This window comes from Phyllobates terribilis, unplaced genomic scaffold (assembly GCF_046119375.1).
Source record: "Phyllobates terribilis strain yellow unplaced genomic scaffold, ASM4611937v1 Scaffold_4__5_contigs__length_816908805, whole genome shotgun sequence".
In the NCBI taxonomy this organism is placed as follows: Eukaryota; Metazoa; Chordata; class Amphibia; order Anura; family Dendrobatidae; genus Phyllobates; species Phyllobates terribilis.
This window is the reverse complement of record NW_027362764.1, coordinates 677,164,073-677,173,962: the sequence shown is the minus strand read 5'-3', so window position 1 is coordinate 677,173,962 and position 9,890 is coordinate 677,164,073. Positions and strand designations below refer to the sequence as shown.

Here is a 9,890-nt window from a genome sequence, read left to right as displayed (position 1 = left end):
TAGGGGGTGTTGTCACGTGCGAGCACGTGTGCATGCTGGCTTGTGTGTGAGAGTGCGCTTCCTAGGTGTGGCGCGCTGCAGACAGTCAAAGGGATTGTTCCCTTTCATTAAAAGTTAATCCCCGGCTGCAGGCTATTAGAAAGCAACTAGCCGCGCTCTACTCACCCTACCCGGGTCTACCGGTGAGTCTCGCATCTGCTCCCGGCCTGTGGCATTGGCCGTGAAGCTGACGTTCCGTCGACAGCGCTGCAGCCGATCAGTGAGCTCAGCGGCTCTGAGTGGGGCATTGTGTCTACAAGACCTTTTAAGGAAGCCAGCAAAAAAATTGAAGAGAAGGGAAAGCACAAAAGGACCTGGTCTTGCTGAACACTGGAAAGGGCTTCCGGCAACCAGACTTCAAAGTAGAAAAGTAGCAAGTGAGAGGTTTGTCTCTGCCTACGGCCACACTACCCTAAACACGCCTGATCTTGTCTGATCTTGGAAGCTAAGCAGGGTTTGGCCTGGTTAGTACTTGGATGGGAGACCACCTGGGAATACCAGGTGCTGTAGGCTTTTGCTTTTTCCTTCCTTCCACCAGCAGGGGGCACTCTCCTCTATGCCTTTTTTCCATTCCCTTCACAAGTGCACACATTCATTCTCTTTTCTTTTTTTCATTTGCTTTCTCTCTTGCGCTATTTCATCTCTGCAAAATACCAGCATCCTTCTGATCACCGTGGGCCTCCAGCATTGTTGCTTATTTACTTTTAATACTAGGCTCCTTTTCACCAGGACCAGCGTCTCCCGGGTGGCTGGAGGCAACCACCGGTAACCCCAAGCAGAAGACCTTTGCAGGCAACATGACCCTCCAACCTGAAGAGCAGCTCAAAGTCACTGGCAACCATTTCACCCTCTTCCTTCATTCACCCCTGGACGGATCGCTCAACCCCCAAGTTTCAGGTCCAGCTTGCTCTTTCTGTCACATTACCGCGATGAAGGGTTTAGCCTGCAGGAAACCCTGCGCCGAGCCATTTTTGAAGAAACCTGATGCGGCGGGTGAATCACTGCTAAACAAACCACACCTGTAGGGACGGCACAGCCTTTGCATGGACCCTTCGGAGCCCGCCCCGTCACGGCCAGATTGCTCGCCACCAAGCGATCCTGAGAAAGGCTGGCCGGGCGATGGATCGAGCAGCGTCTCCTGGCCATGCCACCTTGGATACGCCTGATCTCGTCTGATCTCGGAAGCAAAGCAGGGCTGGGCTCGAACAGTACTTGGATGGGATACCTCCTGGGAACACCGGGTGCTGTAGACCATTTTGATGACGTTTTGCCCTACTGCCCAGCTCGGCTAGCGTGGAACGGCGCCTTGCCGGACACCGACCTTAAGTAACTTAGATGATGGAAGCCCCAAGGCCTCTGAGCCAGTTGGCAGCTAAGTACGCTACCCCGCCGCCTTCACGCAGGCCTGACACCGAGCTCCTTGCCACGGCTAGGATTGCTTATTGACTCCGCAGCTCGCCGTGTGGAAATGATGGTGTAAAAAGCACACGGGGCCGTGAAGGGGCCAGGCTTTCAGCAGGTGCCCAGGGAAGGTTTTGGATGCCGGCCGCCTAGCGAGGGCCAGCAGAGGTAACATGTTTCTCTGCAAAGAAGATTGTGTAACCAAGCCAGACGGCTGACAAAGAGCTAACCTCAGTGCAAGGAAGGCAAGGAAGGTGCGGAAGGAATTGGGGAGGGGGGGGGTGATTCCTGCTAGGGCCCTGAAATCATAAAACAGGCAGGAGAGTCTGACGCATGGTGACGGAGATGTTGTAGGGGCAGATAGGTGGTGTTGTCACGTGCGAGCACGTGTGCATGCTGGCTTGTGTGTGAGAGTGCGCTTCCTAGGTGTGGCGTGCTGCAGATAGTCAAAGGGATTGTTCCCTTTCATTAAAAGTTAATCTCCGGCTGCAGGCTATTAGAAAGCAACTAACCGCGCTCTACTCACCCTACCCAGGTCTACCGGTGAGTCTCGCCTCTGCTCCCGGCCTGTGGCATTGGCCGTGAAGCTGACGTTCCGTCGACAGCGCTGCAGCCGATCAGTGAGCTCAGCGGCTCTGAGTGGGGCGTTGTGTCTACAAGACCTTTTAAGGAAGCCAGCAAAAAAAATTGAAGAGAAGGGAAAGCACAAAAGGACCTTGTCTTGCTGAGCACTGGAAAGGGCAGCCGGCAGCCAGACGTCAAAGTAGAAAAGCAGCAAATGAGAGGCTGGTCTTCGCCTACGGCCACACCACCCTGGACACGCCTGATCTTGTCTCATCTTGGAAACCAAGCAGGGTTGGGCCTGGTTAGTACTTGGATGGGAAACCACCTGGGAATACCAGGTGCTGTAGGCTTTTGGTTTTTCCTTCCTTCCACCAGCAGGGGGCACTCTCTTCTATGACTTTTTTCCATTCCCTTTCACAAGTGCACACATTCATTCTCTTTTCTTTTTTTCATTTGCTTTCTCTCTTGCGCTATTTCATCTCTGCAAAATACCAGCATCCTTCTGATCACCCTGGGCCTCCAGCATTGTTGCTTCTTTACTTTTAACCACTTCGCGCCAGAGCCTGTTTTTGCCTTCGTGACCAGGCCAATTTTTTCAATTCTGACCACTGTCACTTTATGAGGTAATTACTCTGGAACGCTTCAACGGATCCCCCTGATTCTGAGATTGTTTTTTTGTGACATATTGTACTTCATGATAGTGGTAAAATTTCTTTGATATCACTTGCGTTTGATTGTGAAAAAATCGGAAATTGGCGAAATAGTTAATAAATAACATTGCCCACATGTCTACTTCACATCAGCACAATTTTGGAACCAAAATTTTTTTTGTTAGGAAGCTATAAGGGTTAAAAGTTGACCAGCGATTTCTCATTTTTACAACAAAATTTACAAAAACATTTTTTTTAGGGACCACATCTTATTTGAAGTGACTTTGAGGAGCCTTTATGACAGAAAATACCCAAAAGTGATACCATTCTAAAAACTGCACCCCTCAAGGTGCTCAAAACCACATTCAAGAAGTTTATTAACCCTTCAGGTGCTTCACAGGAATTTTTGGAATGTGGAAGAAAACAATGAACATTTAACTTTTTTTCACAAAACTGCTACTTTAAACTCAAATTTTTAATTTTCACAAGGGCAGCCAGAAAAAATGGACCCCAAAATGTGTTGTGTAATTTCTCCTGAGCACGCTGATACCCCATATGTGGTGCAAAGCCACTGTTTGGGTGCACGGCATGGCTTGGAAGGTAAGGAGCGCCATTTGACTTTTGGAATGGAAATTTGACTGGAATGGATAGCGGACGCCATGTTGCATTTGGAGAGCCCCAGAAGTGTCTAAACAGAGGAAACCCCCAACAAGTGACCCCATTTTGGAAACTAGACCCCTCAAGGAACTTATCTAGATGTGTGGTGAGCACCTTGAACCCCCAGGGGCTTCACAGAATTTTATAATGTTGAAGTGTGAAAATAAAAAAACACATTTTTAACACAAAACTGCTACTTTAGCGTCAAATTTTTAATTTTCACAAGGGCAGCCAGAAAAAATGGACCCAAAAATGTGTTGTGCAATTTCTCCTGAGCACGCTGATACCCCATATGTGGTGCAAAGCCACTGTTTGGGCGCACGGCATGGCTTGGAAGGTAAGGAGCGCCATTTGACTTTTGGAATGGAAATTTGACTGGAATGGATAGCGGACGCAATGTTGCATTTGGAGAGCCCCTGAGGTGCCTAAACAGAGGAAACCCCCAATAAGTGACCCCATTTTGGAAACTAGACCCCTCAAGGAACTTATCTAGATGTGTGGTGAGCACCTTGAACCCCCAGGGGCTTCACAGAATTTTATAATGTTGAAGTGTGAAAATAAAAAAACACATTTTTAACACAAAACTGCTACTTTAGCCTCAAATTTTTAATTTTCACAAGGGCAGCCAGAAAAAATGGACCCAAAAATGTGTTGTGCAATTTCTCCTGAGCACGCTGATACCCCATATGTGGTGCAAAGCCACTGTTTGGGCGCACGGCATGGCTTGGAAGGTAAGGAGCGCCATTTGACTTTTGGAATGGAAATTTGACTGGAATGGATAGCGGACGCAATGTTGCATTTGGAGAGCCCCTGAGGTGCCTAAACAGAGGAAACCCCCAATAAGTGACCCCATTTTGGAAACTAGACCCCTCAAGGAACTTATCTAGATGTGTGGTGAGCACCTTGAACCCCCAGGGGCTTCACAGAATTTTATAATGTTGAAGTGTGAAAATAAAAAAACACATTTTTAACACAAAACTGCTACTTTAGCCTCAAATTTTTAATTTTCACAAGGGCAGCCAGAAAAAATGGACCCCAAAATGTGTTGAGCAATTTCTCCTGAGCACGCTGATACCCCATATGTGGTGCAAAGCCACTGTTTGGGCGCACGGCATGGCTTGGAAGGTAAGGAGCGCCATTTGACTTTTGGAATGGAAATTTGACTGGAATGGATAGCGGACGCCATGTTGCATTTGGAGAGCCCCTGAGGTGCCTAAACAGAGGAAACCCCCAACAAGTGACCCCATTTTGGAAACTAGACCCCTCAAGGAACTTATCTAGATGTGTGGTGAGCACCTTGAACCCCCAGGGGCTTCACAGAATTTTATAATGTTGAAGTGTGAAAATAAAAAAACACATTTTTAACACAAAACTGCTACTTTAGCCTCAAATTTTTAATTTTCACAAGGGCAGCCAGAAAAATGGACCCCAAAATGTGTTGTGCAATTTCTCCTGAGCACGCTGATACCCCATATGTGGTGCAAAGCCACTGTTTGGGCGCACGGCATGGCTTGGAAGGTAAGGAGCGCCATTTGACTTTTGGAATGGAAATTTGACTGGAATGGATAGCGGACGCCATGTTGCATTTGGAGAGCCCCTGAGGTGCCTAAACAGAGGAAGCCCACAACAAGTGACCGAATTTTACATTCTACTCCTCTGTATAAATTAATCTACTGGTGGGAAAATAAGTAGATAGGTAAATGGTCACTAAACCCATAGATGAATTCCCACAGAGGTGTCATTTCTATAATGGGGTCACTTCAGGGGGGATTATGCTGTTCTGGCACTTTTCAGAGCACCAGAGCTAAAGAATCCCCCCTGAAGTGACCCCATTTTGGAAATGAAACCCCTCTGGGAATTCATCTATCGGTTTAGTGACCATTTTAACTCAATGGATGATTTCCAGAAACAAGCACGCAATGGAAGGTTTAGATTCTGGAGAACCCCCCCTGGAAATTAAGTGAGCTCTACTCGAATGTGTCATTCACTAAATGAACCAAATGTTTGAATGACAAATTGGGATACATTTTTACAGTTTTAAAACGTGGTTCTGTGTGGAAGATTTTAAAGCAGTCAGTGACGCATAAGGCTGGCAATGATGGGCATTGTGGGCAATAGTAGCGGGTATCACGCCTCATTCCTCTCTTAGTACATACACGACATCTTTTCTGGGGGTTCCTTCTTGTTTCCGTTGCTGGAATAAATACAATAAAATGTCGCTCAGTGAGTCTTTTCACATCCTCAGATTCTAATGGATGAGCCGGGCTAACACTTTGAAAGACAAGATTTTCAATTACCTTTTCTTGATAATCAAGAAAAGGATCTGAATTTCCTGCTTTTTTGTACAACACAAAAGAATTGTATGTGGCCACCTGAAACAAATAAATAACCAACTTTTTATACCAGGTATAGGACTTTCTTGATACCTGGTATGGCTGTAGAACCTGGTCTGCAAGGTCCACACCCCCCATGTGTTTGTTGTAGTCAATGACTGACACAGGTTTTTGCTTCGGAGTGGTGGATCCTAGTTCTACAGTGGCCCTTGTGGCATCTGTGTGGATCGAGCTGAGGACAAAAATATCCCTCTTATCCCTATATTTCAGGGCAAGCAGCTCTCCGTTGCGTACAGCCCCTGACTGCCCCTTTTGAAACTTTTGGTTGACCAATGGTTGTGGAAACCCCTGACGGTTTTTACGGATGGTCCCACAAGCCCCGATGTTGTGTTCAACCAGACTTTTAAATAGGGGTATGCTGGTGTAATAATTGTCCACATATAGATTGTAGCCTTTTTGAAAAAATGGACTTATCAGCTCCCAAATAATTTTTCCAGATGTCCCCAGATAAGTAGGGCATCCTGGTGGGTTTAGTTGGCTATCTTTCCCCTCATATATGCGAAAAGCGGATGTGTATCCGGTTGAACTTTCGCACATTTTATAGAGCTTTATTCCAAACCTTGCCCTTTTAGATGGGATAAATTGCTTGAGGTGCAGTCTTCCTTTGAATTTTACAAGGGACTCGTCTATAGAAATATTTTGTGTTGGGGTGTAGAGGCTTAAGAATTTTTCTGACAAATTTTCAATGATGGGTCTAATTTTATATAACCTGTCATGTTCTGGGGCATTTCTGGGCAGGCATTGACTATTGTCGTTAAAATGCCAAAACCGCATGAGCATTTCATAACGGGTCCTAGGCAGAATGACTGAAAACATAGGGGTGGCTTGAACAGGGTGGTTGGACCAGTAGGATCGAATGCTTGGTTTTTTAACAAGCCCCATGGCAAATGTAAGTCCTAAAATTTTTTTTATTTCCGGGACATTAGTTGGTGTCCATAAATTTGCCCTAGCATAGTAAGATCGGGGATTCTGGCTTATGAATTGGGACGCGTATAAATTTGTTTGCACGACAATATGCTCTAGCAAGCTGTCTGTAAAAAACAAATTAAAAAAATGAATTGGTCCAAAATCTTCCACCTCCACATTTATACCAGGAATGGCATTGAAATCAGGGCTGAATGGAGCAGCCGAATCTGAAGCCTCCCATCTGGGAAATGCTAGATCATGTGGCAACGCCCCTTGTACACTGGCGTGCGCCAATTCACTAGTAGCAGGGACAGCGCTTGTACTGGGCAGTGTTCCCTGATTTGGAGACGTTTCTCCAGTAGCGCTATTTGCCCCTATTGCTGTACTGGTCCTTGGGCTTGAGGATGGAACAGAATCACTGCTCATTTCTGGGCTCTCAGTGTCGCCGCTACTAAAGCCCTCAAAATCCATATCTCCATCTGAGATTGCGCTGTCATCAGTGTCAGAACACAGCAGGGCCATTTTATTTTTATATTTTTTGACTGGACTGAAAGGACCGGACTGAAAGGACGGGACCGGACTGGACTGACCGGACTGATCTGACAGGACTGACTGACTGATGTGACAGGACTGACTGACTGATCTGACAGGACTGACTTACTGACAGATCTGACAGGACTGACTGACTGACAGATCTGACTGACTGACAGATCTGACAGGACTGACTGACTGACAGATCTGACAGGACTGACAGATCTAACAGGACTGACTGACTGACAGATCTGACTGACTGACAGATCTGACAGGACTGACTGACTGACAGATCTGACAGGACTGACTGACTGACAGATCTGACAGGACTGACTGACTGACAGATCTGACAGGACTGACTGACTGACAGATCTGACAGGACTGACTGACAGATCTGACAGGACTGACTGACTGACAGATCTGACAGGACTGACAGGACTGACTGACAGATCTGACAGGACTGACTGACAAATCTGACAGGACTGACTGACTGACAGATCTGACAGGACTGACAGATCTGACTGACAGATCTGACAGGACTGACAGATCTGACTGGACTGATCTGACAGGACTGACTGATCTGACAGACTCACTAACCCTAACTCTTACTTTCTTTTTTATTTTATTTTTTTTTTTACTTTCACAGTGGCAAGGCTGACAGCTCTTGTCACACTGTTTCTCCTCTGCTCTCTCACTGAGATCGGAGGAGAAACTGCATTTATCAGACAGATCGCCCGGGAAAATTTGTTGCTAAAACAAACTTCCCTGGTGATCTCTCTGATTGGCTGGTGTGACGCTGACATCATCGAGACCTGAGCCAATCAGGTCTCGATGATGTCAGAGGTCACAGCACCGGGATCCCCGCCGCTGACAGGTATGTGGGGGGTCCCGATCGCCGACCACCGGCTGTCCCTATCTTTTAAATGCCGCGATCGCTATGGATCCCGGCATCTAAAAGATAGGAACAGGTTAACATCATGGGGACCTGATCCAATCAGGTCCCCATGATGCCACATGTCAGAGCTATCGCTCTGAACCGGTACCGCAGCGCTAGCAGGACCCTGGGGGTCCTGAGCGCTGCGGGACCACCCACCGTTTTTAAACGTCGGCGCTGCACAGAGCCCAGGCAGAGCCGACGTTTATGTACAGTGGGCGGTCCTGAACCGGTTAATACTAGGCTCCTTTTCACCAGGACCAGCGTCTCCCGCGTGGCTGGAGGCAACCACCGGTAACCCTAAGCAGAAGACCTTTGCAGGCAACATGACCCTCCCCCCTGAAGAGCAGCTCAAAGTCACTGGCAACCATCTCACCCTCTTCCTTCATTCACCCCTGGACGTCTCGCTCCGCCCCCAAGTTAAAGGTCCAGCTTGCTCTTTCTGTCACATTACCGCGATGAAGGGTTTAGCCTTCAGCAGCAAGTGAGAGGCATGTCTCTGCCTACGGCCACACCACCCTGAACACGCCCGATCTCATCTGATCTCGGAAGCTAAGCAGCGGCAGGCCTGGTTAATACTTGGATGGGAGACTGTAAAATAATACTCTTCCTGTATTATTTTTTTCTTCTGAGGACTTCTCAAAGTATCAATATCACGATATTCTTATAAAAAAATGTATCTATTTATTCTTGGATTGTCCATTAAAAAGAATCAGATTGCAGCAGGTACATACAATAATTAGTTATGAAGTAATTGTCCATTTGTCCATAATTAGCTTAATTGTTTAATTGCTGAGATTCACCCATCTTTCCTTGGATCCTGGCTGGTAAATCATGTCTTTGTCCAGCATGTGTCCAGGCCTACATGTCATCTGCTTCTCAGCATGAAGATTCTGTGTCTTGTGGGGTGGGCAGAGCAAGAGAGCCCCCCCTTTCTGTACCATGGGCTTTTATAGCCAGTCGTATGGACACCTGTTCTACATATGGTAGTGAATCAAAAATACACACACAAATAGCGCATGTCATCTAGACACGATGGCTGAGGCATAGAACTCAGAAAAATGATTATCGATTAACATTCCAAATGAATTTCCATAATTAACCATTTAAAATTTCCCCCTTTTTGAGAATAAAAGTACTTTAACTGAAAATTCTCAAAAGAAGATACATTCATCAATCATTTTTTCTTTCCTTCTTCCTTGGCAATATCATTAAATTTCCATAATAACAATAATAGTAATAATAGTATCAATATCGGATTATTGTTATATAATGATGTGAATTCATGTTATGGTAAGCCGTGACTAATATTCATTTAATATGTATAATTATACTTCCCTATATCTAAATTGAAGCAATCGCGGGTTCAATCGTCATCATCTGATGTCATCGGGTCGTCGTCTCGTCTTCTTCTTGGTTCTTTTATAACACAGTCTTTAGATGAAAACTCCTTTGAAATAAATTACAGCATGTAGATATTGTACAGTCCATAATTGTGCTCATTATTGTTCAGTCCATAAACTGTACTCTTTATTAGAAAGATCATGTGTGTCAGTTGATAAGAAAACAAAGTCCATGGATGAAATGTAGCTTTAATATCTGTGCAGTGTCACCTGGACTTACGTTGGATCGTCTTTGGAATCTTCCGTGTGTCCGCACTGGTCTCGTGTCACTTTTGGAACAGATGTGACGTCTTTGGTCAGTAAAGCAAGGGTTAACTTGACACTTTCCTGCTTTATATAGCACCATAACCAGTACTCAGTCCTTTATATACAGGACACATATGCCAGGTATTACCTGTTCACCAGCTTTCAT

The 9,890-nt window shown here is 45.9% G+C and overlaps 3 pseudogenes; all 3 read left to right on the top strand.

Annotated features, from left to right (window-relative positions):
- The first annotated feature begins 433 nt into the window (after positions 1–433).
- Positions 434–552, top strand: LOC141267289 (5S ribosomal RNA; annotated as a pseudogene).
- A 620-nt stretch (positions 553–1,172) lies between these two features.
- On the top strand, positions 1,173–1,292 carry LOC141268869 (5S ribosomal RNA; annotated as a pseudogene).
- A 943-nt stretch (positions 1,293–2,235) lies between these two features.
- On the top strand, positions 2,236–2,354 carry LOC141268695 (5S ribosomal RNA; annotated as a pseudogene).
- The last annotated feature ends 7,536 nt before the right edge of the window (positions 2,355–9,890 follow it).